The sequence below is a fragment of the Struthio camelus genome, chromosome 4 (assembly GCF_040807025.1).
Source record: "Struthio camelus isolate bStrCam1 chromosome 4, bStrCam1.hap1, whole genome shotgun sequence".
Classification (NCBI taxonomy): Eukaryota; Metazoa; Chordata; class Aves; order Struthioniformes; family Struthionidae; genus Struthio; species Struthio camelus.
The window spans coordinates 11,951,352-11,972,943 of NC_090945.1; the positions used below are offsets into that span (position 1 = coordinate 11,951,352).

At 42.2% G+C, this 21,592-nt stretch overlaps 1 protein-coding gene across 2 annotated transcripts in view; it reads left to right on the forward strand.

Annotated features, from left to right (window-relative positions):
• The window catches only part of CDS1 (CDP-diacylglycerol synthase 1), a 385,867-nt gene that overhangs the window by 133,828 nt on the left and 230,447 nt on the right, over positions 1-21,592 (forward strand). For both annotated transcript variants that reach the window (XM_068941516.1, XM_068941514.1), the window contains one exon: positions 4,152-4,222. The gene's annotated coding sequence lies outside the window, so the exon portion shown is untranslated. The remainder of the gene's footprint in view (positions 1-4,151; positions 4,223-21,592) is intronic.

The window sequence follows — 21,592 nt, forward strand, 5'->3', positions numbered from 1 at the left end:
GAGAAAAAGGGGAATGCCGCTTGCCCGGAGCGATGCGATAGGAGGTTTCTTTGTGGCCCAGGGGGCTGCTGGTGAGCTCTGCAGCCTGCTCTGAGGAGGACAGTGTGACACCTGCAGGCCCCCCTCCTCCAGGAGGACCTGGCCGTGCTCTCCTCGCCAGGCTCTATTCCCAGAGGCAGAGTTTCTGCAGTCTTGCTTCGCACCACTTTCCCTGTATTATGAGCTTGCAGGCTCGTAGTCTTATCATCTGTACTTTATTGGCATTTGGCACATTAAAGTGCTTTTTATGCCCCAAATTAAGATCATGTTTGTGTGGCAGCTACTGTGATAAATAACTGATAGAATCAAACATGCATCAGCTGCTGCCTTGTTTTTTTCTACTCGCCCTTCTCTGTTTTTTCACCTATTTCATAAAATCATGGAAAAATAGGGCTGGGAATGAACCCTCCGGAGATCGTCCAGATTGCCTTCCCCTAGGCAGATCCTTTACAGATGTTTGTCTAACCCGTTCTACAGGACTACCAGTGATGGCAATCTGCTCTCATTTTCCATTAGAGAGTTTTTGCTAATGCCTGGCTTGAATCTTTCTCACTGCAGTCCAGTTCTGTTGGGTTGGGTCCTATTAACTATCACCGTTGGAATAGACTTTTCCTTTTGCAAAATCTTAAACAATCACGTTACTTCAGTCCTAATTATTATATTTACTGGATTTTGCATCGTCTTAGTTGCTTTCTGCTGAGCTCTTTCTGGTTGGTTCATCTCCATCATGTTGTGCTTGAAAATGGGACACTGTATACTGATGGAAGCGTTGTCTGGGTGATGTAGGTAACAGGGAACGTTTCCTGAGATCTTGTAACCTAAGTTAAGACAAGCCTGTATGGCATTTGATCTTTTTGCAGCAGCATGATACTCACAATCAGTAATTCTTCTTTTTTATGGTCAGGCCCAGTGCCTGACTAGTTGTTCCCCATTCTGTATCTGTGTGTCCCACCTCTCTAATACCCTGTTTAAATGTCATCGTCCTTTTCCAGGCCACTTCTCTAATTGATCACAATTATTTTCAATTCCAGTGCTGTCCCTTCACCATACAGTCCCTTTTACCTTATAGAATCTGCAAATTTAATTGCCAGTGGAATTTCAGCATCCACGTTGTTACATTATTAGAGAGCATCACGCAACACCAGATGCTTGCAAAACAGCACCAAATAGGTCCCTTCATATCTGTAGTGAGCCACAGATAATTATGCCGTAACTACAGCTACCCAAGTGGCTTTGCACCCACTTTATGGCAATCTCATCAAGACGCCATTTCTCTAACTTGCCGATGCAATTGTCGCACGTAAGAAATGTCAAAAGTCTTATTAAAGTCATGAGACTCATCATATTGAGTCTCTCTTATCTACCTGGGCCATTGCTCGTCACAGATGGACACAAGATTGGTTCGACATGTGCGTTGTTCTTGATAAATCCAAACCGGCTGTACAGCAGGGCCGTGGCTCTATTTTAAAACCTCATTAATGTCGCTGCAGTGGCATTTGTAAAGTGAAGCCCCTTGTGTTAGGTACAAATGAAGAAAGATGGAGGCAGGTCCTGTCTAAGAGAAACTCATCATGTTTGCTTATATCAAGATGCAATGGAGTAAAGACGACGACTGGTTTGAAACTGGGAGTGAGAGCAGACTGAACAGTTTTCCTTAAAAGCTCTTCAGGCTGGCATTTGTTTATAAGGCTAGACATTGGCAATATAACAGTTTTGGAACGGATGAGGAATGTCTCTTATATAATAAGTGTTTTTAAAATTATATATGTTCTCTTTTGCTGAAGAATTAAAAAAAATATTTGAAAAGATAACTACATCTTTATAGGATTTGGAAAGAATCAGACTCGTCTGTAGCTCAATCAGCTTCCAGTGTTTTCCTATAATTTCCAGTCCATTCTCTGACCTCTAGTTCTTTTCCATAAACAAAAAGTATTTCAGCGGTGAACCTGATTGTGCCATACAGCATTCTCCATTTAAAAAAAAAAACCCAAACCATAAAACTTGTCTTTTTTATTCAATTAAGTCTGATATTGACTTATCACTTTGAAAATGTGTTTTACTCAGCTCCTGTACTGTAGCAGATGTAACAGTGGTAAGCCCTGCGTTTCTCTGAGCAGCGGCCCGTTTAAATACTGTTTTTACTTCAATTGCTGTCCACTAATAATTGCTTGTAATTAATGCTTTAAAATTTTGCTCTTTTCATAATATGCCTTACTAGTTATCATAGTCCAGATTATACCAAGCAGGTTTTGGACTGGTCTTTTTGTTTTGCCTTTAATGGATCTGGGTTATTCTGTGCTCAGCCCCGCTGCAGATTTGTACCGGCTAAAAGAGCGCTGCGAGCTAGGGACAGCTGCCCGTTTCTGTGCTACTTCCAGGAGGCTACGTCCAGCAGTTAGGCGCTCCTTCATGGGTAGGAGCAAAGAGAAGGCAAAACAGCCTTGAGCTTTCTAGTTTTGTTTTATTTTGTTTTTTTTCCCCCCATGCTTGTAAGCAGAAAATGCGTAGAAGGTAGTTTTCAAATCCATCCTTGGCATCTCCTTTAGTTGTGGAGTTAACACAGAGAGGAGAGTTTCTGCCCCATGTTTAATCCTCTTTGTGCTGCAGATGCTTTCTAGGAGTCTTGTAGTAGACTCTTATCTAGGCCTTGTGTTTCTCGTTTCCCCTCTGCAACGATTGTGTTCTTTTCTAACTTTTCTAAACATGAAAACATTTCCATATATTTAGTGGGTCCTGGGAATTTTCCTTTCATATTTGTGAAAACAACAAGCTGACAAGCTTCTTCTTGGCATGACACAGCATGTGTTAATCTATGTCGTTTCCAGGCTACTTTGTTCGTAGTTAATTTGTTAAATTCTTTGTGAGAACAGACGTGTTCCCCACTGAGCAATCAGCGCAGCTGCAAGGAGAGGCCGCGGCCAAACAGAGCCCACTGCGCGCTGTGTGTTCAGAGCGGGGCCGGGCAGGCAGGCCGGGGGACGCGACAGTCGCAGCAAGGCACGACTGCTTCGGCGTTACCTGCGTAACCAGGCTGCTGGTCGCGCCAGGCTTGCACGCGGTCTCATCAGCTAGCCTCTAAAAGGGACAGAGAGAAGGAATGATGCTTTTCGTCACTTTATGCTCTTTTCCTTTCTCTGTAATATTATAGTTGCATGCTTTTTATCAGAATTTCAGCTCATGCTGTCCATTGCACTGTGCAATCTTTCTGGCATCCTGGGCGTGCTGCCTACTCCTCAAAAGAGTAAGAAAAATGAACGCTGTTGGCGAAGAGAGACCACACAATGTTATTCTCCTTCCCCCCCCACCCTGCTCCCCCAAAACAGAAGAGGAATTGAGCAAATGCTCCGACTTCACCTTTGCGTTCTCAGACAGCATGTTCATATAGAGCTTCCTTTAAGGTAGCGCCGTAAAATCCTGAAAATGTTATCGAACGTCTCACGATGCGCTTGATGCGATTACTGATGTTTCTTGTTTATTCTCTTCTCAGGATAACATTAACCAGCTGTGGTGCATTGTTTGTCTCACCACTTTGCAGCCACTTGTCGAATGTTAGGTGGCCAGTGTACAGTAATTTAGTGCTATAGTTATTCATTACTGCAAAAAAGCAGCACATCCAAGGTATAGTTCGTTTAGGCACTCTTGTGTGTGAATCCTCATTAGAAATCTGCAGATCCTGACTGTTGATCCTAGAAGCCTCGGTTGTTTGCTCTCAATTTTGAAAGACACTGAATTTTAACTCTTCTGTCACTGAAAATCAGGTCTCTTTGAAATACTCAGGCTCCACATCAAGTCATCAACGGCTTTTGAAAACGCTGGGGGAAGGAAGAGAGATTAAGCCCCTTGTGTCTATCACTGTCTTTATGGAAGACCTTTTAAAGGCCATTGATGTGAAAATGCCACTTCACAAAGAGCCTGTGGAATTCTTCGGGGACTCTTCACAATTTATGCATCCCCACACATTGCGGAAGATTAGGAACATGGCACTGCAAATTCCCATACCTATTGGGCATGTTTTCCAACTTAGTTTACTCCTGTGACTCTCATTAATGTAGTATTGTACTCAAATGTCTCTTTATGAATTCAGAATTCTTTCTTTGTGTTTTCTATTGTAGGAGCTGCAAGAATTTGAAGAGTCTTTGAATCTTTCCTCTTCAGTTGTGGAAGCTCCTAGAGCATACACAAGGTAAGGGGCGCCCTCTTCTTCTGTTGGATTGCTGACTCTTCACTATCTAATACAGTGCTGGAGCTAGAGGGAAGCACCTTTCCCTTTTTCATCGGTTTGTTGTGTGCCAGTGGCAGTCACTGTGATTCTGAGAGTTACCGTGCTGTTTCAGTGTCACTCTCTGTAGGATTCATAGCTAGCAGAGTCCTGAAGAAACAGGCTCTCTGGACAGATATTAGCATTTAAACGGATGTTTAGATTTCCCACAGTGGAGGATTTAATTCTGTTCTCCTGCACCTCTGTAATGCTCAGGGAAGACTGTGATTAACCATGAGGTGACCTGCTGGACATTATTTCTTTTCTTTAAGCCTTAGAGCAAAGCTGGAGGAGCATGCTGCTTGCAAGTCTGAGGCCAGTTTCTGCCAACAGGAAAAATGAAGGAGTTGGTCCAAAGTATGTAGAGATGGCTGTGCCTCCTTAAAGCAAATAAGCGCTTGACCCAGGAAGCAAACAGGGCAGATTTTCCAGAGATCAGTTCCTTTTACCCACCTTCACGAGGTGAGTGGAGTTTTGAAAGCGCTCAACTTTCTGCAGTTTACATGGAGAGTAAGGAGAGATCTTGGGAGTCAAGCTTTCTTGAAAAGCTGGCCACTCTGGTTAGTGACAGGAGAAGCTGTAGATGGTGTTATTACTAACTTGTGTCACTTGGGGTAGACCCTGAGGAAATGAGAATGAGTGCTAAACACACGTGTGTCCTCATTTCTTCTACCCCTTTGTGATTTACTAAAATACTGTGTGAGCAGCTGACTCTTTCATTGCATGGCTCTAAGGACTCGGTAATTCACCACTGCCCTTCCTGGAGTTATTTTACACAGACAGTCCACTGTGTTAAGCAGCCACACAATAAGTGGAGGAGAGCGTGTGAACAGACCTCTTGGGGTGCCCACTCCAGATATCCCATTTTGCAGCCGTGCTTCATTTTGGTGAATGCTTGCAAGGTTGCCCTTCACAGCTGGGCACCTGTCAGTGGTGCGGTCTCATTCCTGCTTGCAGGCTTTCAAAAGCCATGAGATGCCTTTTGAAATGAAAGTGAGGTATCAGGCTAAAACGCTACTGTTAAGGAATATTTTTGGAGTTTCTCACATGAGGCACTGCTTTCTCTTCAGGAAAAAATGGGCTATCAAGTACATGCCAAGCCCTGATCTTAACTGCAGCCTGCTGATTCCCTGGAAACTAGACTGGAATGATGTATTTGGGGTACTTGTGCTAGGGCTATTGCTCAGAACACACTCACAGATCTCAACAGTGATTGTTTTAACTTGGATACTCCACTTGCTGCCTTATTTTTAGGGCTGGGTCCTCTGTCTGGAGGAAAGCAAGCAAGCTCTTGAGCTAGATTATATCCTGCTTGGCCCTGATAGACCTCCACATCTTACTTTCAAATGGTGCCGGCTCTCTAGAAGATTGCATTCAGGTGGTTGCTTACACCTGTTGGTCTCAAGGATAGTACAGCTGCTTTCATACTCTGTGTCCGTTGAGAACCTCCCATGTTTGTATGGAGAACATGGTGAATGTCAGTGTGGTAACTGAGGGGAAGGGGTGCAGTCTGGCTTCTTTAACAAGCTCGCTTGGTGTGAAGTCGCCCAATCTTACTGCAGAATTTCAGTCCCGAGAGCTCACTCAGTGATGCTAGTTATTTTCAGGCACGCGTGATGCTTGGCCTAAGCGTTTCTGGCACGCTATCTGCATCTTCTGTGAGCTAAAAATGCGAAGCCAGTCTCAACTAGTGGAGACTGCATTGAGTAAACAGCTGTCAGGTACTCTGGCCACATCTGCATTCCTGAGCGAGCCTGAGACAGAGAGGAATAAGTATGTACTCATTTGCTAATAGCTACAATAATGCACTGAGATTACCTGGGCTTCCTTTTTGTTCTTTCTGTTCTCTTTTTTTTCCTCTTTCTGGATGGGGGGAGAAGGGGGAGTTTGTTATAAAAAGGTCAAACACATAACTTTGCAGCTTTCAGCCGTCTCTATTCTTTTCTTTTGCAATTCTTCTCTCTGATTAAACTTCCAGATAAGTCTAGGCACTGTTGCCCAGCCCTTCACATTTAATGATTTTATGCATCACTTGCTCTTGGCACTGCTCACAGGCCTGCCATCTCCACTGCAGCCTGCGATCTTCTCCTCTAAATGTTTGACATCCACCAGCATTTCTCTTGCACTCTGAGATTCCTTTTTTCTTTTTTTTTTTTTTTTTCTGGAGAGGGCTGCAGATGGAAAACGATGGTGGACAACCCTGAGACAAATTGCCTAATACCGCAAGATTTTCCCTTTCTCAGTTCTTTTAATTGTTACTTATCTTCTTTCCTTCCTATTAACTTTCTTACCAAAATAAAAAATCCCTATGGCTCTTCCTCAGTCCAGCTCCCCTTCCCCACCCCAAATCTGTTTAAATGACCAGAACGATGAATATGCAAACTTCCTCAGCAGACACTGTGCAAGGAGCAGACTGGTTAGGCCGAGAGCAACCTATCCTCTTCCCTTAAGTCAGAATATGCAGTATCAATTATCTTATTCAGTGGGGGTTATCGGAGTGGGTTATAGACTCAGGAATGGAATGAGGTAGATGAAGAGAACAACTTTTTGCCATTTTTCACATTACAGGATATGGAGGGACCCAAGGAAATGATCAGATAGTTTGATTTTTATTTTTTTAGGACAGTTACCTTATTGAACTTATCTCAGTTGAGTTCTGTGGAGGTGAAATAAAATAAATAAATGGGTCAAAGGAAGCAACAAAATAAGTTAAAGGTTGTTTGCAGCTTTTAACTAATAGCATAGTAACCTCCAGCTCAGGAAATCCCTAAGTCACACAGGTGGTGAGATGATGACTGGGTGTGTGGGGGGGAAGATCATTCAGTATGTTCTGTTCTCCATACTCTTGCCTTGATCATGTGTTAGTGGCCCCTGTGGAAGACAGAATCCTGGACTAAATGAGGTCTGATGCAGTATATGCGTTCTTATGACCTAATTAGAAGAGACAGAATTTCATGCATCCCCGGAGACAGAGAAATGAAAAGTTCACGCTTCTACTGTCCGTGCATGGAAACGGTACGATATTTGCTAACTGAGTTTGACCTGTAAGAGATTCAAATGGCAATTCCAAACAAGACAGCCCATAAGAAAGAAGAGCGGTAAATCCAAGAGATGTCCTCTTAGATCTTCTGATATTTCTGAGATTGACCATAGTTTTGCTTGGATGCACTTAAGCACTAGATAGAGGAGTCAGCAGATGAAAGCAGAATTGAACTGATTTAGGCAAAATTATGGTTCCTTCCCTGGTTCCGGAGATGAAAGCAGCTTTCATCTGGGCACCTGTAATAGGCTTGAGGACTTTACCTTCCAAGTCGGATGCTTACAAGACATCTTTATTGCATCTAATCCATCCATAGTGGTTAGATTTTGGGGTTCCAATTAATTTATTCCCTATGCTTTTGTGTCAGCAATGGGGCTGGAAAATCTGATGGCTTGCACCAAAGGACAATTAGCACAAATGCCAGAGTAGCAACAAATTGCATGTTGGAGAAGGAGTTCACAGTGTCTCAAAGATGCTTACTTTCAAACTCTTCTAGTCTCTTGTTCCTGCTTAATATATATTTGAGTAGCATAGATATGTTTGAATAGCATAAAAGGAAACTGGAGACAGGTATTCGTAAACCATGCGAAGAGAGTCTTTTATACTACTGAGGGCCAAGATTTATTATATTATCCATCAAGTTGTCTGTTTACTGCTCTTCCTGATGGTCATGTCAAACACCTCTTACTGCCTGGTGATTCTCATGTGTGTAGGCTAAAAAGAATTCACTGCAGCAATATATTACGCTTGGAGAGGGCTCTGTAGGCTGGATTGCACGCTGTTGGCCAAATCCTGTACTGACCTAATCCTTGTGAAACCCTGACGTCTGTAGAGGCACAGCAGGAGCAAGTCAAAACAGAATCTGCTCCACTGGATGTAAATTATTGGTGGTAATTAGCGTGGAAGTTAACTGCACCTTCTTAATTTTACCAAAGAGACCATTTTAAAATGACACTTAAGGTATAGAGCGTGATACTGTTACTTCATGCAGGTTGTGTTTCCCTATTCGATTGGAAAATAGGGACTAGAGCAGGTTCTTTGGCTGCAGAGACTGCCCATCGTTTTGGCATTTCTTAAGGAGTTGTCACAACCAACCGTACAGCAGGATTTTCCAGCATGCCCCAAGGCTTGCCACAGGGGAAAAAAGAGTAGTTCTAATTCGGTGCTCAATAACTCCAGTTTTAGCCCCTGTTTTAACATGGCTGTCAGTTTATCCCTGCTGTATGTATGTAACAGTGGGTTGCACCTACAAGATAGCAAGTGGTGTGAGACCCACTCGTATCTGAGTTTGAGTGAAATTTTTCAATTGCCATCTTTGATATACGTGAGTTTGCTCAACAAAGTGTTTGGAGTAATTTCTGAGTACTTGTACGTGTTTTGTCAGCAAATTTCAAAACAAAGAGAAATTGTTGATATTTCTTTGCCCTCATACCTTCTGACGGCCTTTATTGCATTTTTTGGTTTTCACTGGTTGTTATGAAAGGGCTAATGGCAAGACGATTTTGGTCTGTTTTTCTGGGAGAAGCTGGATATTCTGAATTTTTCTTTAGCTTTTTAAGATGTCTTGCACGTCCCCAGGGCTTTGGGGAGAGAAAAATGATGGGAGAAAAAGGCAGAGGCAGGAAAGCAAACTAACATTCAAAACTTTATTTGAAGAAAATGCAGTTTGATTTAAAGGGCTGTTCTTCTCCCATTGCAAAAAATCAAGATATCAAAAAAGCCTTTTTGTATTTGAAACTCTTTGTTTTAGTTAAGATCAGAATATTTCGGCCCAAAGATACCTGCGTTATATCAGCAGTGAGCATGATGAGGTGAGGTAATGACTGTCTGCTAGTATTATGCCAGACCAGATTGCACACCTATCATTTTTGTTGTTTGTCTGCTGAGACAATTCACCCCCTGTAACATTTTTAAAGGCATGTGTTTGATCCCTAATGAAGACTTTTCATTGTCTGGCCCAAGCCAGATCTAAATGGTGAAAGTGTCATTTGGTTGCATACAGAAATAAAAATACAGATCCTTCTTACGCAGTCCGCTTTAGTTTGTAGTGGGTAGTATGACGGTAGTGGCATCACAACACGTAAAATGTATAGCACTAAACTGTGCCTGTTAGGTCCAGATCTCTGTGCAAAATTAAATGGAGTTTCACAGACCACGAAAAACCCCCTGTCCAGCATAGTAGCCTCTCTGTGGAGGCTGCATGTAAACTGTTTACGTATGCAGTGGTAAGCTCTGAACTATCCATTATCCAGAAAGTGACCCTGGAGTTATAGTAGTTCTAGCAGCCATTAGCTTAATACTTGGTAGTGGTCAAAAAGCAAATAAAATTTTGGGAATTACTAGCAAAGGAATAGAAGTGAAATGCAAATCATCGTTATGAATAAATCTGTGAATGAAACCACGTGCGTGTGCCCTGAATACTCTGTGTGATGCTGGCTCCTCATCTCAAAAAGGATGTGTTAGACTAGGTAAGGAAGAAAGACGACTATAAAGGATGGTATGGAACCGCTCCTGTATGAAGAGTAATTAAATGGACTAGGACTCTAGCTCTGAAAAGCGACATTGGAGCACTCGTCCTGTTCTTAGTCTTCCCTTGGTATCTGCTGTTGGCCACTGCAGGAGACAGAACACGGGTTATTCTCGAATAAACCTTGAGCTGTCTTTGGAGAATGTGCCATTAATGAAGAAAGGCAAAGAAATTTTTTAGTGCATGAATAATGAAATGTTTCTGTTTCTCCATTAAGCAAATTGTATTTTAAAACCAGAATTAATCTTCCTTACCTACCTACTAGGACTTGCCCTCAGGCTCCCGCTTCTGTCTCCTAAAAGGCAATGACATCAGAACAACTAAATCTCTAGTCCTCGCTGTTTTGGGTGGTTGTGATGTCCTTTACAGCAGCAGCAGAATATGAAATCTTCTGCTTGGGCTATGGCAAGTAAAGAAGAGAAAACTGATCTCCAATATTAAAAAAAAAAAAAAAGACAGAAAGAAAGTTTAAAATGTAAGAGATTTGTTTTATGGAGCAAAGCCTAGAGACTGCACAGTTAAGGTCGTCTTCAGTAGTTGCTATTACAAAATGATTTCCATTGAAATGGAGATTTCTACCATTTGGAAACAATTAACATTTCCTAAATAATATTGGAATTAAGAGTATGACGTTCTGAGGGCACCAGTTCATCAACATTATGCACTCTGGCTTCTCTGTGGAGTTTGAAACAGCAGTTACTACAGTAGTTCATGGCCCTTTGTAACACAATCTCTGTCCGTTTCTCTGCGGGGATTATAGCAGCTATGAGCGCAGGAGTATCCCATGCACCAATGCTGTAAACTCTGCTGGTTTCTCTCTGAAGCGTCTAATAGTGAAGAGTTTAGAAAAAGCCTCTTCGTGACGGCTACAAACTCATTTTGTCCAAGTCTTCTGTTCTGACCTCTGAAGCGTCGCGTTCGTAAGGGCTATAAGCTCCGAGAGGGCCAGCGGTCTGGCTCTCTTTCGCACTACTGTTATAGAACAGGACTGTCTATATACCCGAGGGCTGGGAAAAGTCTTCAGAATTAAGCAGAGATCATGTGAAAAGGATGAGTGTTAAACTCTTCATCTCCGGGAGCGTCATGAGGTTTCAATCTATCGTGTGTCGGATCCTAGGTCCCTTTTTCTCACTAGTAGCCTTTTATTCAGTTTGCATAGTTGGCAGAGTTACGCATGCGTGCCATTGCTTAGCAGCGCAACAAAGTCAGCCCGGTCATGTTAAATATACTACGGGGCGTCACCTACGCTCTCGCAACTGTAACTTCACAGCGTCGCCCCACTGCTTGTCATTCGAGGTAGGTCGGTTTAAGATCTAAAGTTGCCTAACATTGCAAATACTGTTTGACAAACTTTCCGTAGTCCGTGTGGTGCTAAAGATGTTTTTGATATTTTTGGGTTTCAAATGGAGATTTTTTCCTAAGGATGTGGCTAACAAAGTCCTATCTGCTTTATTTATTGAACCAAGAACGCTGAGAACTGTGTGCCTTGGAGATGCAGATTTCTAGGTCGCAGATGGTATTTAAAATGGTTTCAAAGAGTTTTCAAACCTTGCTGTGGCACCTTTCAGAAATAAATGTGTAACTACTGCCAAGGCTTGGAGATTCCTTTTTCTTTTTCTTTTTCTTTTTTTTTTTCCTCCGAGAGAGGGTCACTTTTTCTTGGAACAGATCCCATCTCCCAGACGTGTATTGAAGGCATATTTAAACATTTAGCTTTGCTGGGCTGTGGATCAGCCTTTTGTTATTCCCTGTTGTGCTAGCATAATCGTCCGTGTAGCTAGATTTGTGGAAACTTTATATGGGGATTTTGGCCTTGTTATTATAGATTGGATTATCGAGTTCCAAAGGATTGCAGTTATTTTCTTTGGTATTTTGCCAAATAAGTTAATTTGCTGATTTTCTTGAGATCATGACCTATCACAGAACTATACTGCTCAGTTGTTAAATTTCCAGCCTGGTAAATGAATCCCTCCGTTTTCATTTCCCATTGCGTTTTCATGAATAATATGATTTCTGAACTTTTTTTTTCCCATGACAGAAAAAAGAACAAGTTGAAATTTTGTCTTTCTTTTTCTTTTTTTTTTTTTAACCTTTGAGTACTGAGATCTGTATAGCTGTAAAATTTGAAATAAATTTGGTGAAAGCAGGACTTCTACTTAGAATAGACTAGGTCTTCTGACCAAAACGAAACAGATTGTAACTTTTTTGCAAAAATGTACCCGTTTGTGATGTCAGCCATTACTGTTAAACAAATAGTCTTAAACTTTGGCTTATGCTCATGGTGAGTGTACCTCACTCCTTAAAGAGCTTTGTTATAATAACTGGTAAGGCCAGTGCTGTGATAATTCATTGAACAGCGGATAAAAAATGGATTTGGCATATATGAGAAGTAGGTAGAAACCTTATTGTTTAAATGAATGTTGGAGACTAGCCTATTTTGCTGGGGCCCTTGTGCATGGCAGTACTAGCTGCGGGTAATGGTGGCAGTGTTCTCCTGTCATCACCAAAACTGGTGTGGTGTTTTCTACTATGGACCCTGCAGTGTTTATAGGATATGGTAAAAAAAAAAAAAATGGTCTAAGATCAGTTTATCTGTATTTTGAAGACATTTTCATCCCCGGGTAACAATATCATAAAAAATACCATATGTAGGATGTTATCACTGTTCACCACTGGCCTTCCTCTTGATTTACTCACTTTGATACGAAAGACTAAAACAGCATCGTGTTATACTGAAAGAGTCCTATGTGATTTAAGTGGGTCGCGGCCTAAAAGAAATACAACGTGGCTTGTAAGGGAGCTGTCTGTTGTGTTATTTCAACCGGTCTTAATGCCAGTTATACCACATGGCTTGCAGATAGCAGTTGGTGCTCAACCAGGGCACTTCTGTTGCAGTCCACGTTGCAGGAAATGAGTCTCCCTTGATTTTTCCTTTGAAGGTTATGGAAACTTTGAGCAATGTGTGAAATGCTTATATTGCAGAAGTGAAAAATTTGGCCAAAACTAGGAGTAAAATATTGTCTGGCTTTAGGAGAGGTGAAAGGCATAAATGATACCTTATACTTAAAATTTATGCAATCTGACCTTCCTTTTACTAATACTATTCCTCTTTTGTAAATAGAGGGGCGTAAACCTTAAAATTCAGCTTCACACTCAAATTCTCAGTGAAAGTACGTTTTAGGTTAATCTTTCATTTCTGAGAGAAGGTGTAAGACCCAACTGCGAATGGCTTTTTTTGAAATAAACTGAATGGAATATGAGTATGGCTGCAATATCTTTTTTAAATTTAAGCTCATACGAATAATTGTTGGAAATATTTTAAATTATTTACCTGGCTGTACTTCAGAGCTGGGTTTCCAAATTTCTACCCTCGAGCACATAAAGTATATGAAGATTATTCATTCTTTCCTTTTCAGTTGAATAACTCTTCTTGTTCCAGCAGATAAAAAGCTTTGTGAGACTGTTGCACATAGGTTGGAATGCTCTGCACCCCTTTTTAATAAATGGCATATTTAATCAGTGCTATGCTAGTTTTAGGGAAAACGAAAGCTGTCTTCAGAACATAATGAGTCTTTCAGGCCTTGTAGGTTTGCTTCGCTATTTGAAGGGCGTGAGAGGGCTCCAGACCAATTCTGCAGTGGTCTGGCTTGACCCTAGGCTCTTGGCTGACACGAGTGTAAGCACAGAACCAAGTCTGTTCTTTGCGTTGCAGTTATCTGTTTGGGGGTTGTTTTGTTTTTAACAGAGCACAGTCTGTGCAATATTTCATTTATATTAAACTGCCTATTGGCCATCCGCTGACTCTTCCCTTTTTCTTAAAGCCAAACTAGTACTATCAGATCCGGAACGTTTCCCAAGCAATTAGATAAAGGAGGGATTGCCACGTAAAGACCTGAGGGCTCGGCAAGCAGGCCTGTAACAAGGGGTTAGAAAATTTCTTAGGTTCCTCATAAGCAGAAGCTGTAAATTGAGAAAAGCAAATTAGTCCGAAGTGATTGGTTTTTGATTTGATGGTTTAGAAAGCTTCTCTTTCCTAGGATGGATGTTGTTACAGATATTATATTGCATATTTATGTGAGTCACCTGTGTCTTTTCCAAATTTATGTTTATGGGTGAGATGTTTCAAACCAGAGTTTTCTTCTTTAATCAAATCCTGAACTGAAAACCAGCAGCTTATGCATGGGCAGAAAAAAATGGGTATTGCACATGACAAAGTAAATATATCCTTGGGTGTTTTTTAGCTTCTACATAGCCAACGCAGCTTAAGAGTAAATCCTTATACTTTAGTAATAGCATTTCATAAGAAGCCTCAAAGAAGATTTTTACTCCACTGAAAATAAGTCTCTCCAAAGAATATCCAAGCTGCTTGTTTTACCTGCTGGTGGTATGGTGCACAGTTGTCTGGTGTTTACCATTTTAGTTGTTTTGCATCCTGACGGACATATAAAGATGGGCCCAGAATGAAACTACAGTGGAGCTCTTCTCTTTCTCTCTCTCTTTCTTTTTGTTCCCCACTGAATAGAGCGCTCTAACAAGAAATGAGGGTCTTTCTCAGAGGTTGTAACAATGGTGATTTTTCAACGTGCTCTGCAATTTAGGAGAAATTATACAGGAAAACAGAGGCTTTTGTCTCCAGTAGATCACGTGAAAATATTTACTGGAGATGATAATGTTACCCAGGGGAAGCTGACAACGACTTGAACATGAAATGCAGCAGTCGGGAGATTCCAGACTGTCACATTGTAGTGGCGACATGAAAGCTTCAGTCACGCTGTTAGAGAGAACTAGACTTTGAATTTGAACTCAGTCACCAGAAGGCTCCCCCTGACCTTGACTGTTTCTAACCAGCCTGAGCTGCTTGCTGACATTTGTAATTTCATTGCCAGTGGCAAATAAGCATGACTCTTCAAACAGCCCACGGTGCGCGCGCAGCTCTTTCTCTCCAAGCAAGGCTCGCAGAGCGAGATTGTCGGTTATTAGCCCCAGTGATGCAGTTTGTTACGTATTCTTGGATCTTTGTGGCCACGGTGGATCAGCAAGTCTGGAGAAAGAGGCCACTTCTCTGCACGAGCTCCACCTCCCTGCACTGTTCACCTGTGGCCGTTGCTACCTGCTCCTCTGTCCTGCGGGCCGGGGCAGCGGCAGCAGCTCATGTGGCAGCCTGGCAGCGGGGGCGAAGTCAGGGCTGCTGACGTGAAGGCAGCAGCATGGTGCTCGGGCCTGGAGGGCCCACGTACTTATCTAGTGCATTACATCTTGTATAACTGAGAAGTTAGTCATCTTGAAAGTGGGATTCTGCAGCAAAGCGTAATCCCTTTCACACACCCTTCTGAGGGACACGTTATTCCCCCTGTGTATGTTTTGTTCAGGAGAGTTAATATCTGCTGCATTTTGATTTCAGATTAGGAAACTTTTGACCATATGTCTTCACAACTGAATCCTGGATTATTGTATCCGCCTATTTTTCTAGTGATTATCTCAAGATCAGTGGGTGACATAAAATTTCAGTAGGGCAGTTAGGAGTGATCCAACTACTCTTGGTTTTTTCCATGATGCAATAACTTTTTCTTCTTCTGGCACTAATGAGTGTTAAAATGCTCCCAGGATTTAATTTTGGGATTTGCGTAGTGTTGTTTTCATGGATTTGTAGACTATGAGAGACTCTGCAGTGGCTTGAACTAATGAAAAAGAAGCATAATTTGATTCCTTTTCTCCTTAAAAAAAAAAAAAAGAAAGAAAAAAAGACCTTTTTGGAGCCAAATTCAGATTTCAAGCACTCCAAATCTTGCAGCATAAGTTAGATCATACATAGAAGCCACTTATGAATTCAAACCTTGGCATGGATTTGGACCTTGAGCCTCCCAGAGTTTGGGGTTAGCTAAATTTGAGAGGTGGATTAGGACTTTCTCCGCTTCTTCACGCGTACATACGCACACATTGTATAGACTAATTATGGTATAAATTTAATCAAATAGGTATTGGACCCAACCCTTCAGTGAGGAAAAGGACTTGACCACCCAACTCTTCATATAAATGCGTTTTGATAGATAGTCCTTTGCCTCCAGCAACTTCCACCACAGCGCAGTTATTGCTGGCGAACAACTGCTAGGGCAGCCCAGAGGGAAACTCTGCTATCCCTGCACCATTCCCTGTACGCGCGCTGCAAAACCTGCAAACGGAAATCAGCATCACAAAAACACCCTCCCCTTAGCTGTTAGCAAAAGTCATGTGAGCGGCATTGAGTGATGTTTTTACCTCAAAAATTTTGACAAAAAATGGGAGGTGGGGGGGACTTTTCATGATCCCTTTGTCATTGAAAAGGGAAAATAATTACCGGAAAAATAATATTTTCACTGACAGTACAGGGTAATTAGTTTCCCAGGGAGAAGACGTTGGTAGCAAGGGGCTTTACACAGGGAGCCTTTGTCGTTTTATGGATGCTCATCTATCAACTGTCAGGTTGTTTCAAAGGAACTGTGGCCATAATGTTTTCCCTCTGCACCTTTCCCATCGTGGTGGCCCAAATTTGCGTGAATAACCATCCGTCTTTCTGTTTGCCTAGTCTGGGCATTTACAATGAGCCAGGCGGTAGCAGCACTGCTGTGGCTGCACAGCATGTGGGTTTGTTGGGGAAAGGGTCTAACATGTTATCTCGGTTTTGATACAAAGGATGGACTGGCTGGACAGACAGCATTTTTTCAGGCAAGATCGACTCAGCAAATTGAGAAGGACTTCCTTAAGCAAAAAAGTAAAGGGAGGCTTGAACTCATTCTTGCAGTGTCGAACTTTCTCCTCAGTTTGGATATAATGGTGAAAGACGCACCACGTTTTTATCTGCCTTTCCCACAGAAAAATCATCATATTTGGGCCATGTTTCTTGAGAGACAACGGTATTCTGCAACCGTTGGATTGAAGTTATTGCCAAGAAACGTTAGGTTTTCACACATGGATGGCTCAGAAGATGCAGGTGTCTTGACACTGACAGATATAATAAAAAGTGTCCTTATGTTCATGGAGGTTGTCTCCAGTAGGTGCTGCAGACGAGAGCGCATCACAGCCCAACACAGTCAAGTTCCTGACTAGGCACGTAAGTTGAAAATTATAGTCTAATGGCTAAGAAAGAAGTTAATTTTGGCTAAAATTAGCAAAAGTTTGAACTCAAGAGACCTACAGTGGAAATTCTGCCGTTCCTTCCCTGCTTTGCGTCCTGCTGTGTGCTCAGCGGGAGCATTCTTAGTCGACAAGTTGTGCCATAGCTGCAATTAGTCCAGACTCCCAAGTCCTACGGCAGCTGCTGAGTTCAGACAGCTGGCACTATCGAGGCAGTGGGAATTTTTCAGCCAAGTATTTCTCCATTTTTAGAGTTGTACCACGGTTGCTCGCTGGAGTCCCCTTTTGGGCTGCGATTGTGGTGTTTTGTTTTTAGAGCGCAATGGTTTTACTGTCTCCCTGCTTTTTCATGTGTAGTCTCACTTTAAAGATAGCGGCTAAGGGAAGAGGTGTACTGGAGACGATTGGATTGTGCTGACCACCAGATGCGTTTCACTGCAAGGAGGAGCCTTTGGGACTGCGTGCTTCCTGAAGAAGAGCAGAGGAGGGGATTGGAGAGGTGGTTCTTCTCAGAAATGTCAGCAACGGAGCACATTGGGGAAAAATAGGCTTCCCTGTGCAGAGAGCTTAGGCACAAGCGTAATCAAGTATCGGAGTGTCTCCGTGGAACGTTTATGTACTTTTTCTCACCTAGTCTGGGAAATCTTTCTTCCCATCACTTCTCTTTTCTACAGAGATTTGAATTAGTGGATAGTCCCTGCCATATCTGAAACTCCCTTGAAACTCCCTTTGTTTCTCCTTTTCTTCCTCATTTCTGGTGCATCAAAGCTTCTCTCTGCAGAGAAGACAGGCTACTGCCTTTGGGACTGTAGGCAGCATCTTACGAAGAGACTTACCCCATGGAAGCCTTAGCTCCACAAAGCTTTTAGGTGTGTGCATAAGTATGTAGTGGCAAAGGAAACTTCCATGTATGCTTAAGGGCACGCTTAAGTGTATTGTCAAGACTTACATTTCCCCTCCCTCCCCGCCAGCCTCTTTCTTCCTCTCTTCTGTTGGGACAACTCATCGGAGCTCATCCTTTATCAATAACAATCCTGCAGTCTGAGTTTCGAGTATTATTTCTGTGCAAATTCACAGAGAGAATCACAACGAAAGAGTGAACTACGATTGAAAAGTGACAAGAATAAAAGAAACCTAAACCAAAACAATTTGTCCTAAATAGCAATAGTGTTACTGGCATTCTTTAGCAAGGCAAGTAATTTTATCTTTTGGACTGTTTGTGTGTATGGACTCAGTACTTTTTGGTTGAGGAAATTGGTTTTACAGAGACCCTGAACTGGCAAGCATGAATTTCCATGACTTTTACTGGGTGTGACTAAATAAATGTAAAAAAAATGAAGGCCAGAAAACTCTAGCTCTTTTCAATTTCCACTTGTGTCACTCAGTGACACTTAAGAGTAGCTGCAAATGCTCCCTTGATGGAGTCAGATTGCTTCTTTATTAATTCCATTCATAAATACACACTGGGTGTCCAGTGGAGCACTTAAAACCCTGATAATCAAAAGCTTTTTGTGTGTTTGAGAGGCTTGAAAAGGAAACTGAAATAAATACCAAGGGAGAATAGAGTAAAGTTAAGAGTTTTTCTTTCTGAAGCAGCAGGAGGTCGTCTAAAGTATAATGTTATGCACAAGTTTTACCATCAAGGTTGTGATGGGGGGTGTGAAAATGTGCACAATTACAGTAGTAAAATCAGCGTTTCATGCATAATGAATCTGGCACTCCGCAGAGTCCCAGGGCAGTGTTAACAGCTATCGGATGGGCCTCTGCGTCTGTGAGACTTACAGAACTTGTATCTTTGTTTCGGCTCTGTCTTTAGCTCAGTCCAACTAAAATAGCACAGAGCGAAAGTGTTGTGAGCAAAAATAAAGACTAAAAATAAATAAAGACTATTTCTTCACCTGCAGCTTTTTCTAAAGCAAAAATGCTGACTTTGAAAAACATTTTTGGTGGTGAATTTAGATGCTAGTATGCAGGATTAGTAAGATGCTGTTATCAGTTAGTGAGTATGTATGGGTATAAGAAAGGAAGCACCTGTATTCCTGTGAAATTGTGTTGACTGAATTAATTTGATTATGTATATACAAGCTCTGCTCAGTCCTTTCGCTATAGAGCAGTGTTACCTGGAGAAAGAGATTGGGGGCCATTTCTTCCATAGCTGCTAACTATGTTCCCCGCAACTTCTGGAGAGCATTTTCAGTTCTCGTTAGCTGAAGGTTTTTAAAACATAAGCTTTTTGCCCACAGTTCTGAAATAGCAAATTTGCTTTTGAATTAGCATTACTTCTGCTTAACTGCATACAGGCTTTTACCTAGGTGAGGGATGAAGAAGGAGATACTGTGCCACAAGGCTGGCTCAGGACCTGCACAATGCCTTGCTATTTTCTTTCCAGTCTTTCTCTTAAATCTTAGTCTTGGCAAGTAGAAAACACTAAGCTAAATTCTGAGATAGATTATGGTATGCTGCAGTTCATGCATCTGTGATAGATGGGAGCATCTCGTGAAGAAAATTGTCTGACTCTTCAGCCCCTCCTGTTATTTTATAGAACGATTTCCATGACGGCATGGCAAGCAGAGGATATCACATGAGGAGCTATGAGAAGTACTGAGAACTGGAAATAAATACTCCACTGAGATAAACAATAACATTGATCTTGGCTGAGCATAACACAAAATCTCTCCCAAGACCCCCCTGTCAGGTTCTTTGAAACCTCAAGGCCTAAGCAGGTCCCATTCTGGGCAGAATTTCTTAGTCGCTTTTATTTGGAGAAATGCAAAACTCTCTACTTGACTTTTTTTTTTTCTCCTCTACTGATAACTGTGAATGATGGCAACGCGAGCACTCCTTCTGTATTGCGCTCCTCATTAAAACTGCAAGAACTAGGAAGAACTGGAGCTCCCAAACTACAGGAATAGTAACAGTGAAGCTGACTTTCAGAGGCATTGCATGTAAGAATAAAGCAAGGAGGATGCTATTGTTGCCATAGCTCTTTAAGACGGGTTGCGAACTTGTCTCTGTCATCTCAATTTATTTGGTAACAAGAAAAACACCATCACCACCACAGCAACAAGATCAGCTTTATTTATGAGGAAGGAGATGAAAGGGTAGCAATTTCAGTAGTGTAACCACAGAAACTTATTCCAGGTGATGTAGGACTGTGTTTAAAAGGCAGGCAGATTTTCTTTGTCTCTTCTGCAGTTCACCTTTCGAACAGTGAAGGACTTTTTGGTTTTTTTTTTGGACTGCATAGCTGTTTTTGAAAGAGATGTGATTGAACTCTGTTGTCTACTGCATGCAAAGGAATGGCTCTCAGAAGCTGCTTGTGGTCGAGAGAAAAAAAAGTGGGCACAACAGCCATCCTCATCTGGTGCAAAATGGTATTTCCATTGCAGTTTTCAAGCCTGTCTCTTCAATGCGTTGGGATTATCTTTTTGAAAATTGTATGGCCTGTTATTTCATGTTTTCTCCGAGGCAAATCTCCCCAAGAAAGAAAACAGTAGGATTTTAGACTGCTTGTGGCTGGCAGAAAGGATCTCCTCGGAGGCAACTAGCAGGATGGAGTGAACGTTTCTGTCTTTTGTTTGTTGCTGAGCTAGGAGAAGTTAGCAATGTATAGGTAAATGAAAAGGATGGGGCCAGTAAGCTGAACTCTCTTCGTTCTGATGTGGATTAACAAACCTAAGAAAGAAGAGAGCTGCTCTCTGTAGGGCTGCTTCTACCTGGTCTCTCCCCACCAAAGTAATTCTGAACTGCGGGAGCCCTGCTTTCACGTGGGGCTGTGGTACAGCCGCGGGTCCTGGACCTCAGAGCCCTGGCACACCTGGAGCCACCGTTCCTCCCAGCACCGATGAGAAGCGATGCTGGCCCGGGGCTGAGACGCCACAGCAGGGAGACCTCCTGGGATGTTCACTTACAAATAGACAAGTAGCTTTTACCACGTGCTTCCTTTTTGGCACTAATCTTTAGTATGTACCAAAGTTTTTTGGCTTGTTATTTTTTAAACAATTTTCTGCGTTCTCCAGCCTTTGGAGACAAGTGCATGGAGCTGAGCTGCTGTTTGTGAGGCTGGGATTCCTCCTCGTACTGCACCGTGCAGAACTCTTTCGCAACGTATGAGTTTTTAAAATAAAAAGCAGGGAGAGGCAGCAAATCATTTGAGTTCAGACAACAGAAGAAAAAAAAATCCCACCTAAACAATAGATATTTAAGTAGAAAGTGTTCCAGCTCCTTCTGACAAAGAGCCTCCAGAGGATTACAATGCAGTCAATGTTGCTTTAATTAAATTTAATGCTGTGTGAAATGCACTCTGAGAAACTTTGATGAATGACTGGGGCAATTCATGCGGCTCACTAAAGGGCATCCAGCCCTTGCAGGGGTGTCAAGCCACGATGAATTGGTTAGTACAGGCATGTTTATAGACTGCCTAAGGAACCTTGTATCTGTGTGGTAATGTCAGAGATAATGTTATGATTCTCTGGACCTTGGGGGGCTTTGGTGACATGGTTAATGAGATAGCCCAGGGAGTGTCCCAGTAGGTTACTCGCAGACCTCCCACATCAAAAGGAGCAGCTTTGCCCCTTTGGAGCCTGCCGTCCTCCAGATCTCTCAGCTGGCCCTTGCT